This window comes from Chenopodium album, chromosome 4, assembly GCF_948465745.1.
Source record: "Chenopodium album chromosome 4, dcCheAlbu1.1, whole genome shotgun sequence".
NCBI classification, from domain to species: domain Eukaryota; kingdom Viridiplantae; phylum Streptophyta; class Magnoliopsida; order Caryophyllales; family Amaranthaceae; genus Chenopodium; species Chenopodium album.
Genome location: NC_137837.1, coordinates 48,137,398 through 48,160,447, shown reverse-complemented (window position 1 = coordinate 48,160,447; position 23,050 = coordinate 48,137,398).

Genomic DNA, 23,050 nt, shown 5'->3' with positions numbered 1-23,050 from the left:
GTTCTTTGTCTTTGATTGTGGTTGATTATATTTATGAATAAAGTTTTCCAAAGGACCGTTTTCACCTAGTAAATAGCATAAACATTAAAATTAGACAAAATTAATCAATTTAGTTTGTCTTTTAGTCTTCCGTGCTATTTGGTCATTGGGTCCTTTGTTTTTCACAACGTCCTCATGTCTAGCCATACGATCATACCACGAGTCTTAATAAACTTACCTAATCACACATGTTGAGTCATTGAACACACACTTTGTCTTGAGTAATGCACTATATTGTTTATGATCGTATACTATGACCATGCATGCATCGTTTTCCGTCGTAATAGGAATGAGTGGAGTATTTCCCATCAGTTTTTAAAATTGTTTCACACACTCATCATTTCCAATCTAATTATTGAGTGAATGCGTTAAGTGCGTTCATCCTTATAAATTAATTGAGTCTGAAATCGCTAGGCAATAGTTGGAAGAATAAGGGAAACATCACTCCTTCCTTCTTTTCTTTTAATCAAAGCATCAACAACAACAAAGTTTTTTCCACACCAGGCGGCAAGAAGTAACTCATAACAGCCATGAAGACAAAGCACGATGCAGGCTTCTCACCAAGATTTCATGTTTTGTTCTTCTTTTGTTTCAAACCCTCCCCCCTAAAAAGTTTGGCATATGTTCTCCTTATCTATGTGTCTATGTGTCACATTTCTTACAACCAATTGCCAAACCAAACACAAGGTATACCAATGATTTGAGGTACCTTTGCAACCCATTAATTCCCCATTAACCATTCAATCACATATCCATTTCTTCATGAACCACTTTGAGCCTCGTCTAATAATTGGCCTTATTTATTCAACCCACATTCACCTAGCCCTGGGATGGGAAAGTGTGAGATTTGTGTAACATTCAAAAAGCAAGTAAAAAAAAACAATAAAGCAACAATAAAACAATGTCTAAGGGCAAGTGTTCCAATGTCTTCGATATGAACACGTCTCAAATTGCGTCTTTCATCCAGTTCTTGGTATCATGCTTGCGAAACGTTGAATTCTAAGTGAGTGATGGACCGCATGATCTGAGATTGCCCACATTGATTCAAAAGAATAAAAAAAAAAAATCAAAGCAAAAAAAAAAAATGTTGAAAATAAACTTGCAAAATTCAAAACTTTCAAATTCACAATTACACATCTTGGGGGATTCTCTCAAGTCTTGAGCCTTTTACCATTTCTTCCTTAAATCATCAGCTAAACCACATTACAACCCTTGAAAGACCACTTTAAGGTGTACATACACTTATGCAAAGTTCGGCTAGAGCTAGGTTCGGCTTGATTCTTAACGGATATGTAGGCAACCTCACATCGAGGTGCGACCACATTAATATTCATATCCATGCATGATCGAGTCAAAGAATATCAAATGCTTATCCCTACCCATTTAGAGCTAGATTTGGGGGGCTTGAACCCACATCACATTTGCTAACCCAGCCTAAAGAGTCATCATCTTTTACTCTTCTCTCATTTCTTTCCATCACCATAACCCTTGCAGCAAAACTTAGTATCACATTCAAACACTTCACTCACACAACCATATCCATATCATCCTACTCTTTAAGAACCCTTTATCATGAAATCTTGTTTCAACACTGTGCATGTTTCATCATCTTTCAAGACAACATTCATTAGAAGAAACATTGTATACTTACTTAGCTTCTTTACCTGAGCAATGTTCATTATTTCACACATAGCATAATGTGCTGAGCAACATTTATATATCAATGATTTTTAATAATACAATGCATATTGTGCTTAGCTCCTTTACCAAAGCAACATTCATTATGCAATAATCACTTCATCTATATACGTGATTAGCTTCCAGACCTAAGTGACGTTCAAGATTGCTTCTTTACACCATATATATATGATGCTTAGCTCCATGACCTAAGTTCATTCATCTATCATGTCACATGATATTTTCCTTAGCCTCCTAGCCTAAGAACATGCATCATACATACATTATCTTTAAGAAAAGTTATTCAATCCATACGATTTATTTTGTCTTGTTCAAGGAAGAAGTTCAAAACTTCTTCCCTTTTTCATCTTTTTCTTTAGTGCCGGGGAAAATCAAAAAGTTTTTCAAAAAATTTTTCGAGGAAGTTCAAAAACAAAACTTCATTTTTCACGTCTTTCTTTTTCGGGAGAAAGTCGGTACCTTCCACTCGTCTCATAACAAAAATGATGGAAAATTTTTGCTTTTGAATTTTTTGTTGCTTGTGTTTGCGCACACACACCATATACACACACAACCATAAGTTATACACATGTCATGTCATGTAAGTCAAGTTTGGTCAAGTCAATCATAATCTATACGAGTCCCTTGGCAAAATTTATTTTGCAGGTCTCAATTACAGCCCACGTACGGGGACAAGAGGACCATCTATAGCCCACGTTCACGGATAACCGAACCAACTACGTCCCATGTTCGGGGACAAGCGAACAACTACGTCCCATGTTCGGGGAAAAGCGAACCAACTATAGCCCACATTCGGGGACCATCAAACCACCATCATTTTACGGTGCAAGGTTCTCGATACACAGAGACTTGCAATCTCTTATTAGACATGTTTTTCCTCAAGCATAGAAAATTGTCGGTCGTCACCACCTCTCAAGGCGGAGAAGTCAACGATTATACAGTCTATAGAATTTCCTCTAGCATGGAAAGTATCTCAACCGATGGATTTCTTCAAGCATAGAAAGATGCCAAAATAATCTGTTGACTTTCCTCAAGCATGGAAAGTATTATCCGGTGGATTTCTGCAAGCATAGAAAACCACCAAATTCATATGTCGACTTTCCTCAAGCGTGGAAAGTATCATACGGTATATTTCTTCAAGCATAGAAAGCTACCAAACTCATCTATTGACTATCCTCAAGCATGGAAAGTATCTTAACAAAACATAATCCGGTGGATTCCTTCACACATAGGAAGCTACTAAACTCATTTGTCACCGGTACACCGGTGTCAGATAGGAATTTTACCCCTTTACTCTTTTATCTATGGAACTAACATTTTTCTACAGGTATCGGCGTATACAGAGTGATTTAGGATCACATAACATATTAAATCATTCTCCGTCCCATCAACTACTTTGACTATTGTTTTCAAAACTGACATTTCTACAAACTCAGTCAAAGTGAGACCTGAGTTGGGCGTTTATACATTGCTCACGTTCTTTCCGTCACTATCTTGAGTGATCGAGGAGAGCGTTTCGCCATTGGGTTACTTATTTGCCTCAGTGATTTGGGGCAATTAAGTGACCTGAGTTGGGCGGAGGTGTCGTATGCCCGTATGCTTACATCTATGGGCAAGGCGACCCGGGTGATGGATTCCGCGGCAGCTACTGAGGTGCCTCATATCTCCCATATGTGGCATGGTCGTATCCTTGAGGTACTTGTTTTAAGCTTCTTTCGGTTATTACTCTTGCTTTTCTCCTTTAGGCTTATTTTTTCTCGCTTTAAGGCTTGGGGATACTCGTACCTTCCTTTCATAGCCCCTAGGGTGCTTGGGGCTTCTCTTTTTCCTATCGGCCATCGATTGGTCACGATTAAGAAGAGACGAGCCACTTCTGCCGGTGACTTTCGCAAGAGGATCCTTTCGGAGACTCGTCCGCCGGTGAATATTCCAACTACATGTGGTTTTTTTAATTTTATTTATTTTCTGACGATTTTTCATGTGTTTTTGTTTTATGGATCGATCTCCAACCTTGGAGTTTGATTGTCGGGGTCCCTGAGGTTATCCGGTCTGGCATGGTTCGTTGCCGTTACTGGGCCCTCTATCCGGGAGTCTCGGTGCTCCAGAGGACATACGCTTGGTTTTTAGGCGAGCGTGTTCTCTGCAGCTTTCGTCCGACGAGCCTTTGGTTCCTGCGGATCTTCTGATCCGGATGTTACGTTCGTACTTGCCGTCTACTAAGGATCGAGCTTAGGCGATCCTTGGTTATCAACCGGAGCAGCTGGTGCTGCCGGAGGTTTCTGTCTGGATTTTATTGCATCCAGGATGACTCCTTTTCCAGCTTTTGTTCCGGTTAGTACTCTAACTCTCTCTTTTCCTTGTTTCTATTTATTTTTCGGAACTTAGACCCTTTTATCATTTTTTGTCATATATGTTTTTTTAGCGGGTCGAGCTAGGTGGTTGGGTGCCTCCTATAGCAAAGATCACGTATACCAATGTTGGGCGGATCGGTAATTTGTGAGACCCTCTAGCAGTGAAGGATGATGAGGGGATACTGTTGGTACCTGAGAAGGTTGAGTCGGTGTGTCTTTTGTGTATATGTACTTAAACATTTCCATTTATTAATTTTTTTTTTGCTTCATATACATTTGTTTACTAATTGTCCTTGTATTCTTGGAACATGTTCCGCGGGAAACCGTGAACAACATGGTGAGGACTATACGTGCTTTCCGAGCTGCTTATCGAAGAGCCCTTGTGACTTTATCATGCCGTGATCATCGGATGATCACGGTAAGTTTTATTTCTTTTCTTTTCAACGAAGTTATTACATTTCATGTATTAATCTTCGTTTTGGATTTTGCAGGATGTGCATCAACCGTCTAGTAGTCGCCGAGCACCCTTATTCATTATTAATATATATATTTTTTTTTGCATTGTTGTTCATATGACACATTTGTATATATGTCATCATTATTAATATTGTTTTATTTTAATGTATATATTTTTTTTTTATAAAAAAAAGCAAAAAAATTTCGAGGGAGGGAAAGGGTTCCCGACTTACCCCCCTCGAAAAAATAACCAAAACTCGAAAAGGGAAGGCAAAAAGAAAGAAAAAAAAGAAGAAAAAAGAGAAATAAGAAAATAATAATAAAAAAAGAAAATAAGGAAGTAGGAAAATAAAATTAAAAAAAAAAGAAAATAAGAAAGTGGGAAAGAAAAGGGACACAAAGAGTTAAAAGGCAAGCTTATAATTTATCTTAAGATTTCGTGAAGATTCCGTCATTATGTGAGCCAAAATACGAAAATAAATCTAATTCTGATGCTGTAATAGGGGAGACGCGCGCAACTGAATGAGTTGCGCGTGGATGTTGAGCGCATGTGAATTAGTTGCGCACGGATGTCGCACGCAACTCATGAGTTGCGCGCGCCACCTATTGGCGAACTTTCCTTTGAGCCAAATTTGTCGAAAATTTTCCCCTCTTGGGTCTATTTAAACGTGTTTTTGTTTAGCCTTTTGATCATCTCGCATTCATTCTCTTAGAAATATAAGAAACTGAAAAGAATTAATGTCTCTAAATTCTTATTCTCTCTCCTTTTTTTGAACAATGATGAAGACCTTTGAACAATGTTTGAAGCAATGGGTCACTTCCCTTTCAACCGAGGACAAAATAGCTTTCAAAATTTACCACCTAGACCCTCTATTGAATTATATGCAACTACTGGTTAACTTTGATATTCTTCATGCCGCAGTCAACCATTGGGACTCTAACCACCATCTTTTCTTGTTTTAAGGGGACAAAATTGTCCCCCTACCCGGTGAGTTTGAGGCCTTTCTAGGTTTCCCTACAAATACTCTCCCTGTGACTTATTCGCCTGCCTTGTTGGATCCCAAACCTATATTCCAAAGATTTTTTTGGCTTGTCCGACAATGATATGACCAACATTGGAGCTGAAGAAGGAGTAAACTTGATTCAATTTATTGAACATTTTGTCGCCCCTCGTGATAACATGACTAATTAACGCTTTAAAATTCGTGCTTTTTGTTATTATCTTGTTGTTTATTGTTTACATAGGATAGGCAAAGAATACGGATATTATTCCATGGTGTCCATAGTAGAGGAAATAGAGGGATGTCAATCAGCTGCTCCTTTGGCTTTGGCGGAAACCGTTCTATGTTTAAATCGCCTTAGAGGAGACCCTAACAAAAGCGGTTTTACGGGAAGTCCACTCCTATTACACGTACATTTTTTTCGTGGTTTATCAGTGCAAGTTACGAAGTTGCGAAGTTGCGCTGGTATGACCAGCGCTCTCTTCTGTGCTGCGCGCGGATGGCGCGCGCAACTGGTTTTGATGCGCGCGCCACCTGCTTGTGTAAAAATCGCAAACTAATTATTTTTTTTCTTTTTTTGGCTCATGGAGCGTTTGCGAATTGTTGGTCAGCCACAAAACCTTGAGGCTAATGGAGTAAGGACATTCCCTGGACGTCGAATCCTTTATAAGCATAAGAATGAAGAGGAATGGACGTCATTTTTCTGTCACGAGGTTCCTAACATATGTTTTGTGATTCCTTGGTTGAACATAAATAGTATGGTTTGGAATAGTCTCAATTGCCCTTACATTAGGTTTTTAGGCCTATCTAGTACTACTTATATTTTTCCTTGCAGGGTAATGAGACAATACGGGATGAAACAAATTATTCCCCCACAAGATTGTGATGCCCCTAAAGATGTGATTTTTAGACCCGAGCAAATTTTTCGTTGGATGGAGTATTGGTCAAGTCTTCCTAGATGGGTAGTATAAAATCCTACTGCGAGTATTGCATTATCTTCCTTTTACAAAGCTTGGACGAATGCGGCGGATAAAAGTGAATTGAACAAGGCTCAATCTCAATATCAAGCCATCACGGCTTTCAATCAACCTAAGCCCTTGATGCATTCGGCCACCACTACTCCTAGTGGCCAAAACAAAGGGGTGGGAAGAAAATTAGACTTCTCATCTCCTAAGGCGCGTTTGAAGGAAACAAAAAGGAAAGCTCCCTCCAAACCCGCACAACGAGGTGTGATAATCAAGGAACCTTTGCAACAAACTCGAAAAAAGGCTCTAACAAAAGCTTCGGAAAAGGGAAAAAAGGTTGATAAGACCCCAATTCCCAAATTGAAGAACAATGTATGGGTTAAGAAGAAGAGCGTAGGAGAAAGCTCTAAGATTTCTGAAAATAATGCGATGGAAACTACTCCTCCATCATCCGTGACAATTGATGACATAGTAAAACCATAGAGTGTTACATAGTTTTGCCATTAGTTTGAATTGAGTAAAGTGTAATCACTACTATGTTTTTTTTTTTCGTTTTCAATCTAGTTCAACAATGTCTCTCTTTTCTTTGAAATTTGAATGAAATAAAATGAGCTTTATGTTTTTATATTTTGATATGACTGAATCATAAAGATTGCCTATGTATTCGCATTACGAAATCAGGTCTTTGCGTAGTTCTAATTTTTTTTATGTATTTTTTTTTTTATTTTTCTTTAATCTCTTAGGTAGAAATTAAATGAATAATTAATCAAACCTTGTTTAAAAAGAATTAAATCAAAGTTTAATTTTAGTTTCCGAGTATATGTTATATTTAAGAAACACCCTTTTTTTGCCGCAAGTAGAAGTCGTAAATTCATTCAAACGTAAAAATTCGGGTTCGTAGTTTGTTATCAAGTGGCGCGCGCAACATCTGTAGTTGCGCGAGCCTGTCGTGCGCAAATGAATATGTTGCGTGTGACATTCGCGCGCAACTATTCCAGTTGCGTGCGACACCTGTGCTACGTATGCCTGGGGATTTTTTTTTTTAAATTCTGTATTATTCCCCCCCCCCCCCCCAAGTGTGAAGATTTTTTCGTGATGTTTGAAAAAATCTGAACACTTAGAACGGTTTATTATTTCTAAATTACCCCCCCCAAGTGTTATGTATTTTATTCAGTAAAATGCATAACACTTAGAATCTTTCAATTGAATGGTAATTAAAATTGGTTGTAAGAGTGAACGAGTTTATCCCGATTTCATATGTAATATTTTTTAAGTTGATCAATGTTTATTAATTGGCGAATTTCATCTCCTCCAATATCCATTAATCTTATGGCTCCTCCTGATAGGATTTCATATAAGTGATAGGGACCTATCTAATTAGGTTTGAATTTCCCTCTTGGATTGGTTCGTGGACCCCTAACCTCCTTTAGTACAAAGTCACTTTTTTTATATTTCTGGGTTTAACTCTTTTATTGAAATGACGCGCAATGGGCCTTTGGTAGACTTGTAAATGATGCAAAGCTTTTAATCGTCGTTCATCGAGGAATAAAAGCTCTTCATACCTCGCTCTTACCCATTTAGCTTCCGGTAGCTTACTTTCAAGTACGATACGTAGCGTTGGTGTTTTGGGTGTTTTTGTCCCTCGGGAGAGTTACGTCACGAAGTCTGATCCGGCTGAGTTGTACCTGCAAAATAACGGAGACTCCGGGTGGTTGGAGCTCCGCCTCCGACAGTCAAGTTAGTAACTTGAAACGGAATAAAGAGAACGGAAATTTAGGGGGGTATCTGCTCGGATTCCAAGCTCAGGTGCTTCTCTGATGTGAGAGAATGCAGATGTAATAAATGGTAAAACGTGCCCTCAAAAAGAGGGACATCTCCCTATTTATAGGGTCCTTGGGAATTGTGCCCCTAATAAGGTCACTGTACCCTAATCAGTGGTGGGCTGTGCCGCTTTGCGGCTTTCTCGGGATTTGGGCTTGAAGGCCGCCTTTTTCCCTTAATTTCTGGAGTGACACATGTCAAGCAGGGATTGGTCCACTTTGGGCCTTCCTGAGGCTGACACGTGTCATCCTCTGATGGGACCACGTGGCGGGGTAAAATTACCCTAAACATTTGCCCCTCACAGATGTGACGTGGCACGCCACGTGGCATCTGTGACACATGTCACGCTCCGGTTGGTGGTAATTTTGCCATTAAAGAGTAACCGTTCACCTTGCGAGTAAATTACGAAAATGGCCCCGTATTTACCCTCTATATATAGCCGTTTTACCTTCATGATTTTGTACGTTTATAAAAACTTTCTAGAGAGAAAACTTTGAGAGAGCCGAAGTCATCCGCTTGAGTCAGACATGAGTAAGAAAGTTTGTTCTCCATCAACCCGGCCGGACCCGCCTTCCTTCAGATATCACATCCAAAGGTACCGTCTCTGTCTCTCTCAGCTCTTTTTCCTTTTTTCACCGCTTGTACATATTTCTTGCAATAAATGGATGCATCACCAACACACACGACACAGCCTAGGTTAGAGTCCAGCCGGTCACCAGGGACGGCTGAGTCTAGGACTGGGAGTGCCGTCTCGGGGTGTTGGGACCACCCTTTGCCTTAGATTCCGACTAGTTATGTGTCTGTGCTGGACGCCATGGCTCGGACAATGCAGACGGCAACTGATCCAAATTACAAGAGCGAAGGCTCAGGCGGCAAAACGCCTGAGGGAGAAACGTCTGGTCAGGGAGGCCAGACGGCTCTAGAGAGATCCCCTCCGCGCGCCCCTTCAACTCCTGTTGATTCCTTCTTAGGGGAATGCAACCAAGGCGGCGACGAGGCCGCCTCTGCCCCCCTTGAATCAAAGTGAGGAGGAGACGGAGAGAGACAGCTCCGCCTCTACCTCTGAGAGCAATGACGACTTACCCCCGCTTCCGGATAGCGAGGAGGAAGAAAGGAAAACGTTGAACGAGAAGGATGATCCCTTCAACATCCACGTCTCCTCCAAGGACCGGATCAAAATGGAGGAGAACTTAAAATTTTTTACCCAAATACACCCGCTAGGAGACGGGTATAGAATCCGGGTGCCGCCTGAGAATGGCACCATCGCCTGGGAGAACAATGAACAGAACGCCAACAGCTATTTTGGCTGTTATGACGCGGCGTTCAAGGCTGGTCTCTGCTATCCCCTTCACTAGGCGGTGAAGGAAATTTTGAGAGGCTATAGCCTTGGAATCTGGAAAATTACCCCCAACTCTTGGACAAACATTCTGGGGTATGTTGCCGCCTGTGAGTTCCAGGGGCTTAACCCCGGCTGGGAGGCTTTTGCTAGTATGCACTATCTTAGCAGAAGCCCAGGCGGCTGGAGGGCGTGGTACACTCTAACCACGCAGCCTTAGTATATGATGACCTTGGACAAGGTGTCAAAGTTCGATGGTTGGAAGCACAGGTTCTACCTGATGTCAGCCCCAACCAGACGGGAGAATTATGAATTTCGTCTGTACAATAAGAAGCCCGACTTGTTGGGCAGGAAGTGCGCTCTTCCCCGGATCCCAGAGGAAGATTTTGACAAGATAATTGAGGCAGACTTTTTCGGCCTCACAAACGCAACTCAGTCAACCGGGGAAACAATAAAAGTTCCCAAGAACTGGATCCCCAAAAGCGCCTGGTTCAGGGATGAGTGTTTCCTAGCCGCCTGCGGGCTAGGACAGATGTTTACCAAACGTATGTGCCTGAGTTTATATTCGTCTGTAGTAGCTTTTTATTAGAATTGATTTATGATATTGACCAACTTCTCTTTTTGCAGAAGAAGCATTAAAAATGTTGCAGTCGGAGAAGACTCCTAAGCGATCCTCTGCTGTCATCCGCAAGGCGCTTGCGGAAAAGGCTGCGGCTGAGGTTAAAGCCAAGGTAACAAACGCCTGACAATTTCATAAGTTGATCCTTTAAAATCATTTTTCCCGGATGCTAACCGTAACTTTGGTTATTTTTGCAGGGAGGAGAGGTTGGAAAGTCGTTTGAGAAACAACTCAAACGGGCTAGGGAGGAGAACCCCGCCGTTCTTAACAAAATAAAAAAATCCACCTCTGCGTCAACTCTTGGCGCCTCAGCCGGACATCAGCAGATGCGGATAGCGGGGCGAAACGAGAAGATAGGCGGCAGCTTGTGCCTTGATCTCGTCAACCCCTTATCAGCAGCCGCGGGGTTCACCACGCCTGCAAGCGGTTCCCGCTTGGCCGGCTCTGAAGGTAAGAACCCTTTTGAATCCTCGCTTGAGCTGGGGTGGCCTTTACGAGTGAAATCCCACTCTCAACAGACGTCATCTTCAGACGGCCGGCAACAAATAGGTGCTGCCTTAATTTCGCACTCATCACGTGTTGATTGTGGTGCAAATCAATCTCCCCGTTGGCCAGACGTCCAGAAGCATGCCAAGGCCATGCTGGAAGCCATCCGGAAGAGGGATAAAGACAGTATCCCTAGGATAGAGACGTTCAATCTTGAACGCATTCTATCCCTTCAAGCTGAGGTAAGAAACTTATCAATTCAATTTTATTTTTTCCAAGTGTTTTACCCCGCCTGCAATACTTATACCGCCTGACTTTTTGCAGGTCATGCTGCGGGTGGACGGGCTCAAACGTCCTTATTCCCGCAAACGGGAAGAGGTAAAAAGGGCCAAGAAGTCCACCATAGACGCTGATAATATTGCTTTACACTCGACTATCGTAAATGAACTTGAAACTAAAACAATAATTATGACACAGGTGTCTAGAATCCAGCAGCTGGAGTCAGATCTGGAGACGGCCAAACAGCGGGCGAAGGATGCTGAGACGGCTAAGAAGGAGGCGGAGGAGGCCCAGAAGAAGGCGGATGAGAGCGCCAAAAAGGCTAATGAGGCGCTCAAGAAGGCCCAGACGGACCTTGGCACACTTAAAGGTGTTTCCGAAGAGAACACTAAACTGAAGACCAAGGTTCAATAGCTGGAGAAGGAGGCTGCTCAGGCTCAGACAAACTTTGCAGCAACCCTGGAGGCGGAGCAAAACCGCCTTGTTGCTGAGAGTGACGCGGACAATGACGCCCGTATGAAGATTGCCTGGGCTGCCTTGTACCCAGACGCGGATTACAGCGTCTGGGCACTGGCACACAGCTATGCCGAGTACGTGGTGTACTTGAGGGAACAAGGTGAGCCGGAGCCTGCCTCTTTCGAAGCCTGGGTCAACTCCAACAACGAGCCGTCTGCGCCTGAGCTACCTAGTCCTGATGAAGCACAGGAGATACCCTCAGATGATGAGGAAGAGGAGCAGGACCAGGAGGCACCGTTTGCAGGCCAGAAGTGACCATTCAGCGGCAGTATGCTAATCTCTGCTTTTTAGTTTTTCTTTTATTCAGCGGTAGTGTGCCAAAACTTGTTTTTTCCAGCCTGAGTGCCGAGTATCCTTGTATTTACCGGCTATGGAGCCGTGTTAATTAACAATTTCTTTCTTCCGGACAGGGTCCGGTTAACATTTTAATCCACTACAACCGTTTGGTTGGGTGGACTTTATGAACTGCACCGACTGGGTCGGTTATGATCATTTTGCATCTGAATTTTTATTTTGTGCAAATTTTAATTTTTCATTTTTGCCTAACTTATCAAAAGCATGCGGCTATTTTTTGCCTAACTAACCAATAGTCTGGCTGTCCTTGCCCCTGGACGGCTGTGTGATTGGTTTCAAGTAGAGTTGGTTGATTGACTTGAAAACGTCTGATGCTCCAAAGAGCATGATATGTTTATAAGTCAATCAATCATAGTATTGATTGCCCCAAACCAAGGGCACAGCCGTACACCGACAGGCGTTCCAATTACTACCCAGACGGTGCTTATCCGTCTTGGTAGAGATTTCATAGCCATTGCACGACTCCTTTGCCCTAATTAAGGTAGGAATTGCAATTTTGGAATAAATAACCTAAGTGAGTTCTTCACCCGGTGACCGACTGATGCCCCAGGGCATCCGGTATTCGGCAACTTGATCATTCTTTACAGATCATTTTGGTCAGACGGCTATGAGTTGACCAATTTGGTCGTTCAATTTTTGTCGTCTGCATGGGTACGTAGAACCGACAAATAGTCTGTTCTTTGCGACGATTGCACCCGGAGGGGTGTCGCCGGACGCCTTTGTCCATGTTGGGACAGGCGATTTTATAAAATGAGCAACCATCCGGCCATTTTAGCCTCTGGTCTTGTTTGAGACCGGTTGTATAGCCACTAAACATTTTTGTGCTTAGTTTTTAGTCGAAGTATTGAATTTACACTAAGTATCGTACTTAGCTGTTTGAACAAACGAGTCCGTCTGGGTATTACCCAGACGGACAGGCAATTATTTAATCTTAGCAGGTATCAAACATGGTTAGGTAAAAGAAAAATCCGTCTGAGTATTACCCAGGCGGATAATCAAACTTAGTTAAATGAACAAAGTATCAAACTTAAATAGACAAGAAATCCGAATATCCGAGTATTACCCAGGCGGTCAAACAAATGTAACCTTTACTAAGTATCGAACTTAGTTAGGTAAATGAAAAATCCGTCTGGGTATTACCCGGACGGGTAATCAAACAATAACTAAATTTTGCAAACAAAGCCTGAATCTTCATTAATTGACTTATTGTTTACAAAAAGTTTACATTCTCAGAAGTAGTACTTTTTTAGATTGTCTACATTCCAAGTTCTAGGCAGGCGCCTGCCGTCTGGAGTTTCCAGACGGTAGGTGCCATCTCTCACTTCCTCATAGATCCGGTAGGGGCCTTCCCAATTTGGAGTTAGCTTTCCCAGCTCATTTGCCCTACCGGTTGCCTCCATTTTTCATAACACTAAGTCGTCAACTTTCAAGGGACGCTTGTGTACTTTTTTATTGTAGGCCCTAGTCATTCTCAAACGGTAAATCTCATGACGTAAGGCGGCATTGCCCCTGCGTTCTGGGAGTGAATCCAATGCCAGGCGCATTGCTTCCCAGTTTGCGTCTTCATCATATAGCATGACTCTGAGAGTCGGCTCGTAATGTTCGATGGGCAAGACGGCTTCAACACCGTAAACCATGAGAAATGGGCTTTCACTGGTTGCCCCTTTTGCTATTGTCCGGATGGGATTCTTTTTGGGGTCCACGACGAGTTTGTGGACAGCGAGATCCGGGCTGACGCCTGGCATCTCTTCCACTTCAAAGGCAAAAATGTCTTTGAATTCCTTCAGCAAAAGGTGCAAGCTTGCACCCAAAGTAGCATGAGCAACCGTCCCAACCTTCACAGTACGTTCTGGACGACTTTCATCCAGAACGAGATCAATACTTTCACCAGCCGGTTCAGGGCGGAGCTCATCTGACCGTTCACCGGTCAGTGATTTCTATTTTTTCTCTTTCTTCACCTCCACCAGCAGAGGTGCCTTTCTTTTCTTCTCGGCTGCTGGTGGGACAGGCGAAGGGTCTGCATTCTTGACATTGTCAAGGTCTATTGGTTCCTGGCCATCTGGGGCCACAGTGTCTCTGACAGCTGAGAGATAACACTCTCGGGCCGTCTTTTGATCCCCATTCAGGGAACCCACAGTGCCGTCATCCCTCTCATACTTGATGCAGCATGAGAGATGGGATGATTACTACCTTGGCTACGTTGAGGGTTGGCCTGCCAAGGATAATGTTGTAGGCGGTCAACTCCTCAACGACCAAGAATCTGACGACAATATGTCGTCCTTGGCCCTTCTCTCCCAGCCGGATGGGTAAGTCAATTCTTTCGGCTGGGTAGACCATCCCACCCCTGAAACTAACCAAGGGGTGGGTGACCGGATGCATACTACTGACGTTATATTTCAACTTTTGCAAGCACCGGAGGCTGATGATGTCTAATGAGCTGCCGGTGTCAATAAGGATTCTTCCAACCAGTTGGTTGGCAACCTTACATTCAATGACCACCGGGTCATCATGCGGACGGCGGACGCTGCCCCTATCCTTCTCAGTAATCAAGACGTCTGGGAAGGAGGTTCTTGCAGACGCCTACTCGTCATCATCCTTATCCATCTTTCGAAGATGGCTCTTTGTGCCCCGGATGGTAGGGCCACCACAGGAGAACCCGCCTGCTATTGTGTAGACCGGCTCCTTATCGATATCCGAGCTACTAGCAGGCTGGGGGGTAGTCTTGGAGGACAAACCCTTGTTTTTCTTTTTTTCCCCGGCTGGGGACTTAGAAATGTAGGACTTCAAAAGCCCTTTGTCAGCCAAACGGTCCAACGCCCGCTGAAGACTGAAGCAGTCGTTAGTGTCATGGCCGACCTCCTCATGGAACTGACAAAATTTATTTTTGTTCCGTGACTAGACAGAACTCTTCATAGGATTCGGCTTCTCAATGAACAGTCGATCCTTTACCTCCATGAGGATGGAGTTGTAGTCTTTGTTAAACTCGTACTTGGGGATGTACGGTTTAAAGTCTTTCTTTTTCTTCTGGGACGGCTGGTCAGAGTCAGTAACCGCCCAGACTTCTTTTCTTTTCTTGCTCTCTTCTTTGTTTTTGGCCGGCTAAGCAGACCGGCTGTCTTTCTGTTTGTCGGACTTCTTAGAGTCCGACTGGTTACCAGGCGAGCAGAGGTCGGTAGCTTGGATGTAGCTTTCCGCCTCCCTCAGGGCCGCCTGTAAGGTGAAAGCCCCTTTTCTTACTAGGTCGAACTTACAAGTTGACCCGTCTGTCAGACCCTTGAAGAAGTCTGTAAAAGCTACCTCGTCAGACAGTCCTTGAATCTGAATTCTGATCAGATTGAACCGCCTGACATAGGAGCGCAGCCCTTCTCTCTCTCCCTGCCTAATAGTGCTCAAATCAAGGCTTGTTTTCTTAGCAGGGATGTTCATTGAGAAGTTGGAAGCAAACAGGAAGGCGAGCTTCCTGAAGCTATCGATGGACCCGGCCGGCAAGTTGCCAAACCATTGTTGGGAAATGCCCTTCAATTTAGCCGGGAAAACACCGACACTAAGTGGTATCATCCAACCCCTGCAGATACATGAGGTTGGTGTAAGCCATAAGGTGGTCTTCCGGGTTGGTGGTACCATCATAGGTACCAACCAACACATTATTAACCTTGGCCGGTTAGGCCGCCTCGGTTATCTCCCGGGTGAACGCAGAAGGCTGTTCACCCAGGCGCAGCAGACGGAGTTGCCAATCCAATGGCTGGACATTTGGATATGCCGCCTGACCTCCAAAGAAGGCCGGCTGCATGAAGTGAGGAGGATAATGTCCGTAAGCCTGAGTAGGCACATACGGTACATCTCCAATCATGTGAGGGCCAGAATGGACGGTATTACCGCCTGTCTGGCTCTCATGCAAGGAGGGTGCACTCCCTGCAGAAATATTGTTGAAGCTGTCTGGAAAGTTCGACATTGAAGCCGACTCAGACAGCGATTGGTTTCTCTTCCGGTTAATGATCTCCCGGGCATCAAGAGTTGATTTTTTTACTTCTCACCGGCTGCTGAGTCCAGCGAGTGTTATTGTTGTTCTTCCCAGGCAGAAAAATTTTTGACCAATTAATGGTCCCGGTTGCCTTCTCCTTTGGATGAGGAGTGGGCTGCCGGTCTCTGACTGACTTCCCCTTCTCTGGAGGAGTCTTATTCGCCGACTGACCTTTACTTGGGCCAGCCCGGCTTTTGGTGATCAGCTCTTTAATTTTACCCTTGAAACTTGTCATGAATCTCATGAGTTCGTCTCGGGTGACAGGGGCTGATCCAGCTGTCGTTTGGGTTTCCCCTTCCGGCTGCCCAGTGGGTCTGCTCGGACCCGCCTGGGAGGCACCCCGCTCCAGAGTCTCTCTGGGTTGGATGCGCTTGATTCTTTGAGAGTCGTCTTCGGCTGTAAAGGTTTCGACCTGAGGATCTTCATCCTCCTTGTCTGTAAAAACTTCTGGGTCATCGTCCAGACGGTTAGGGGGTGGTACAGACTCTTGAACCATCTTCGAGGTACTCTCCCCACAGACGGCGCCAAATGTTTTGGGTGTTTTTGTCCCTCGAAAGAGTTATGTCACGAAGTCTGATCCGACTGAGCTGTACCTGCAAAATAACGGAGACTCCGGGTGGTTGGAGCTCCGCCTCCGACGGTCAAGTTAGTAACTTGAAACGGAATAAAGAGAACGAAAATTTAGGGGGGTATCTGCTCGGATTCCAAGCTCAGGTGTTTCTCTGATGTAAGAGAATGCAGATGTAATAAATGGTAAAACGTACCCTCAAAAAGAGGGACATCTCCCTATTTATAGGGTCCTTGGGAATTGTGCCCCTGATTAGGTCACTGTACCCTAATCAGTGGTGGGCTGCGCCGCTTTACGGCTTTCTCGGGATTTGGGCCTAAAGGCCGCCTTTTTCCCTTAATTTCTGGAGTGACACGTGTCAAGCAGGGATTGGTCAACTTTGGGCCATCCTGAGGCTGACTGTCATCCTCTGATGGGACCACGTGGCGGGGTAAAATTACCCTAAACAGTTGGTATTTCCAGTTTGACTAGTTAAACTGCGTCCATTCTGAAAACAAAGGAGTATGGAGTTACTCCTATTGATGTTCGTATAGACGTTCTATAATCCAATAATGCGAATTGTAGTTTATTCGTCCAGTCTTTATAATTTTCTGCCATTTTTTCAATGATGATTGTTACTTTTTTATTTGCCGACTCTACATCTCCATTCATTTGAGGTCTGTATGGGGATGAGTTACGATGTTTTACTTTATAACGAGTTAAGAGGGTCTCGACTTCAGCTTCGAATTGAGATCCCTGATCACTAATTAGTTCATGTGGAACTCCATATCTACAAAATATGTTTCGTTCGAGAAACTTTGCGACATGTTTAGAAGTGATATTTACGTGAGAAGCAACCTCAATCCACTTAGTGAAGTAGTCGATTGTTACTAATACGTACTCGTGCCCTCGTGCTCTTGTTGAAATATTTTTCCAATTATGTCAATTCCCCAAGTTGAAAAAATCCAAGGGGAAGTGAGATTGTATAGTTCGAATGGTGGAAGGTGTTGTAAATTAGCGAACATTTGGCACTCTGGCATTTTTAAACATATTGTATGCAATCATGTTCTATAGTGGACCAATAGTACCCTTGTCGTGAAATTATGTTTAAAAGCATTTTACCATTCATGCGAGGTCCACATACACCTTTGTGCGTATTTACCATAAGGCGTGTGGCTTCAGGTTGGTCTATACACAATAAACTTTGATCATTAGGTCCTTTTTTGCATAATTGACTATTTAATAGACGATTATTGGGCCGCAAGTGTTCGTAAGGCTCGTTGGTCTTTCGAAGAAGTATTTTTGGGATATGTGCCATGGGTAATATATTGGAGGATATGATCATACCAGGGATTGTCTCCTTCGATGTCATTTATTTCCTCTATGGCGTTGCAATATGCTAGTTCTTTTCTTCTATCAACGCATAATGGCATCATATTTAAGTGATCCGAAATGTTGATCATCGAGGCTAATTTTGCTAGCACATCGGTAAATTGATTGTCATCCCTTGGGAGATATTTAAAATCAATATGTTCAAAATGCTCGATGAGTAACCTAGGTGTGCTTAGTATAATATCATTGTAGAGTTCTTTATTTTCCATTTTTTTAGTATATGATTTATAATCAAATTGGAATCTCCATATACCTCTAATTTTTGCACACCTATGTTAGCTACTGCTTCTAATCCAATAATGCACGCTTCACATTTTGCGGCATTATTGGTAACCTCAAAGTCTAGTTTAGAAGAGATTGGAGTATGTGCTCCCTATGGACTTTTTTATTGGTAACACTCCTATACCACATCCTTTTTTATTGGATGCACCGTCGAGGTACATTACCCATTTTTCATCTTGTGTCATGAGAATCTCTTCATCCGGAAGATGAGTAGTTTTTGCTCGACTTGTTTGAATTGGATGTTGTGCAAGAAAGTCGGAAATTACTTTTCCTTTCATTGATTTTTCAGGAATATATTTAACTCAAATTTGGCCAACATCACCAACCACTTAGATATCCTTCCTTGTATAGGTTGTTGTTCAAACAAATACTCTATCGAGTTTTGTTGAGAAATCACATGAGTATTGTGTGGTACCATATAATGTCGTAATTTTTTAGTTGCCCACACTAATTCTAGGCTTGTCTTTTCCAAAGTGCTATATTTTGTTTCATATTAGATGAATTTGGCGCTTATGGTTGTGCCTGTAATTGTAATGTATAACTTAAGAGGTATTTTGGGTACTGGCGGTGCTAAAATTGGTGGACTTTTGAGATAATTTTGATTTTCTCAAAGGCCTTTTGGCATTGATCGTCCCATTCATGTTTCTCCTCTTTTTTCAATTTTTTAAATATTGGCTCACAAGTCATAGTCAATTTGTTGATAAATTGACTAATGCGTTGTAGTTTGCCAAGGAATCCCCGAATTTCTTTTTCTGTTTAAGGGGAAGGCATGTCAACAATTGCCTTTGATATAGAGGTGTAGACACCCATTTATGTCTCCCCAAAACCAAACCCAGTGATGTGTACCTTTCACGTCAAATCAAAATCAAATGAAGTGAAAGTGTGGAAAGTCTAATGTTGCGGATAGCTTTAATTTCTTTTCTCTTCTCTCTGTTTTTTAAAACCTATTTTGAGAAAACAGCCAATCCAGTTTATTTGGTCCATGATATGGGGTCCAATAGTAGTGTAGTTGGAAGGGGCTTGAAAAGAGCTTTCCAACGATATATTATAAGCCCCATTCCGATGAATATTGAGGAAATTACGGCCAATTTACTGAACTGGGCCCGGTTTGAGCCTTATATGCGGTCCAATGATCTAGGGGAGGGCCTAATATAGATTTATCATTCCTAATACAATTAGGAATGGATTTAGTCTTCTAGATTCTTCTAGAAGGTTCTTTTCATTCCTAATTCAATTAGCATTGATAAATTGACTTTTGTTGACCTTTTAGAGTTTTAATTAGAATCAAAGAACATTTTTTGAGGGAAATACGATTTTATCCTCCTTGAAAGTGCAGCTGGTACTCAAGAAGGGGGGGGTTGAATTGAGTACAGGGCAGTGTTAAGAATTATTGGATTTTCTTCTCTATTTATGTAGGGGGACCAGGTGATGAACTGGTCCTGCAGCAGAAACAGAAAATTCAATAAATAATCAACACAAAGATTTAACGAGGTTCAGCTCAACTCTGAGCCTACGTCCTCCACTACCCTAATTACTTTTATTAATCAACTCTGAAAAACAAAAGCAATTACAAATGATCACACTCGTGATCCCCACACCTAACTCTAGGTGTCACTTCGCACTTGAACTCACAAGCACTTGCACTCACACTCGTAAATGCTACCCAATCACTAACCTCTTAGTGATTCAATACAAACCCTTTGTTTCCCTCTAAATGCTTCCTACTCAAAGCTTACAAGAGATAATTACAAAACAATCCTTACTGTGTGCATAAATAGTTTGTAAGAGATGAACTAACTATTTCCCTTAGAGTGTATTTCGAGCTTTCAAAGATAGAGAAGTTTTTCAGAAAAGCTCACTCGAAATTTTGATCGAGTTTATGCTTTTATAAGGTTGGGAGATGAATTCTTTCGTGATCTTTTCAGATCATAACTTAGGTAAATAGAATATCTTTTATTTTGTAAATAAGAGATATTCTAAGATATTATTCTACTTTCCATAAATGGGTAGAATAATATATTCTAAGTTATATGCGAAATAATTCATCTCCAACTCTGCATAAACTGAATCAATTAGTTTAGTAAATATTCTCTAAGGATAGGAAATATATATTCCAGAAAATATTTACTGAACTAATGTCCAGGTTCATGAAACAAGCTACGAAGCAGCTGTTTCCCAACCTGTTAGTGTCCTAGAGATCAGGTCAACTTTTCCTGATCTCTACAACACTAAATATTCTAAGTAAGGGATACAGATAGCTCACGTACAAACATCCATGCACACTTAACATTATAAAGACTACAAAGATCAACTATCCTAATCTGAGAGACTTCATAATCTTCAAGTCTTGACGGCCTTCCTTGATAGAACATTCTGATACAGATTTCTTGAATGCTTTGATTCAAAAGAACTTCATATTGCCTCAAGTACTTGGGATAGCTGTTCCTGTTCAAAATGTCAGTTGATATAATATAAAACCAACAAGAACCAGCTAGTCAGCTGTTTGTCATCACTCAAAACCTTAAGTGACTCAACAAATTCCCCCTTTTTGATGATGACAAACACTTTGAAGTTTCCTGCACCTGCACGTTAGTGAGAAACAGCAAAGTAAAGAAAGTTCTAATCTACACTTAAGAAGACAAGACTTTCTACTAGACTTTCTACACAGGGGATATCTTGTGTAAAAGACTTATGACACTGATGACTGACCAGGATAGCCATCTTCATTTAAAAGAAACAACTTGTTTTTGGATTTTTGGAAAAAGACACTGAAACAGTTAGTTAATCTAACTGTTCTCTCTATTTTAACTTGTTTTTGTGATTATCTGACTCAAGGAAATAAAAGACTCAATCTAATTGTCTAACAAGGCCTTTTCAGAAACATCAACCTGCTTTTCCCCCTTTTGGCATCATTAAAAAGCATTCAAAAAATAGAATTGCACACCAAAATATCGCAAGTAAGCCAAAAATCAGTAGTTTCAACCACTGATCAATCTCAATGCTGTAGGGTAGCACAAACAGGTTATTCAATCACATGAAACAGAAAAAGCTTAAAACTGTTCAGGATTACACACCAGAAGGTTAGAAACATAATAGAAACCACACTGCATGAAAAACAGTCTAGCAGTGTGGGGGAACAGCAAATATTATGGCAGTTAATGGAAGGGGAGGGGGAGACTGAAGTGATCATTCATCATCATCTTCATCCTCTTCTTCATCCTCTGGGTTGATCTCCTCCTCGAAGTCAGAACCTTCCTCAGCTGTCTTTTCTTCTTCCTTCTTCTCCTTTTCCTCTGTCTCTTCTTCTTCTTCCTCATCAGATTCATTTTCCTCTTCTTCAGAACCTTCTCCTTTTTCAGCATCAGGACCCTTCTCACTGGAGGATTCCTCATCATCCGTCTCAATGATCCTACAGTGTGTAGAGTCAAACTGCATCCCAGACTCTGGGGGCAACAAGTGATCAATCACCCTGCAAATAGTGAGGAATTTCCTGTTGTTCATAAGCTTATCAAGCTTCCTTTCTTCTTCAGCCTGCACTAGACTGGCAGCCAACTTTATGATCCTCTCATCCTGCCTTTCCAACTTGGCAAGAAGCATTGCCACATCCTCAGGAGTGATTTCCTCCTGGTTCCCTGCATCCCTTGGGCTACTTTCTTGACCTACAAAAGTCAGCCTCTTTCCAGAGTAGTCAATCTTCTTCTGAGTGAGTATTTTCTTGGAGAACAACTGAAGACTCACCACCTCACCAGAAAAAGAAAACTTGGGATTCTGCTCCTTGATAATTTTGCAGATAAAAGAACCATAAGGCAGGGAGTTGTGGGATGAAGCATGGCAGTACAACATGTGCTCCATCATTAGAGCAGGCAGATTAACCTTAACCTTTTTCAGGATCAGATAGATCAGGACCATGTCCATGATCCTAACAGTACCTCTGCCTTGACCCTTGGGCAGAAAGACCTTCAAACACATGGAGTGCAGAACCAACATAATTGCCTCCCTAAAGTCACTAGGGGAACCAGCTTCTTCCTTCTTTCCAAACAAAAACTGAGTAACCTCCTCAGGTGTTACTCCTCCCATTAGGGGCCACCCATCACTGCTATATCTACCAAAACCATCTCTAGGTATACCCAGCAACTCAGATAAAACAGACTCAGAAACATGTACAATACTACCAGAAACAGTTGATGCCACAGACATATCAATGTTTTGCTTTAGATTAACAAAGAACTGACGAACAGGACCAACAAAAGCATCATTTAAATCATTAAACAGAGACATCCATCCTTGGAACTCAAGAAGTTCCTTAACTTGACTCAAAGCAGGAATATCAAAATATTCATTCTCAACACCACAACCAGATAACACAGTCCTAGAACTTAAAGAAGTTGCACCAGTACTGGGGTTAACAGGTTGTTTACCTTTAGCAGTCTTGGAGATACGGGAAACAGATGATGTTGCTTTCCTTTTCTCTCCTCTCTTAGGCTCAGATGGTGTAGTCTCCTTCTCTTCTGAGCCCTTAATGACCTTTGAAGCAGCCCTAGTCTGCCTTTTCCTTACAGAGCCAGTAGTGGTACCAGCAACCACCTTGGTCACCACTACATCTAGATCCTCCTCCATCTTCTTGTCCTCCTTCTCCTCATCAAATCCTTCATCAGCCACTTCCTCTAACTGTTTTTCAAGTTTCTTGGCTATCTTTTTAACAGGTTCCCCCTCAGAAGGTGATTTGGGGTTTGAAGAAACGGTTTCAGTTATTTGAGTGAGGGTTTCGATGGATTTCTCTTTTGGGGCCTTTTTGGATTTGGATTTTTGTGGAGAAGGGTTTAAAGTTTTAGTCTTTGATGGTGAAGCAGGTTTTTCCTTCAAGACATTCTCTTTTGAAGGAGTTTG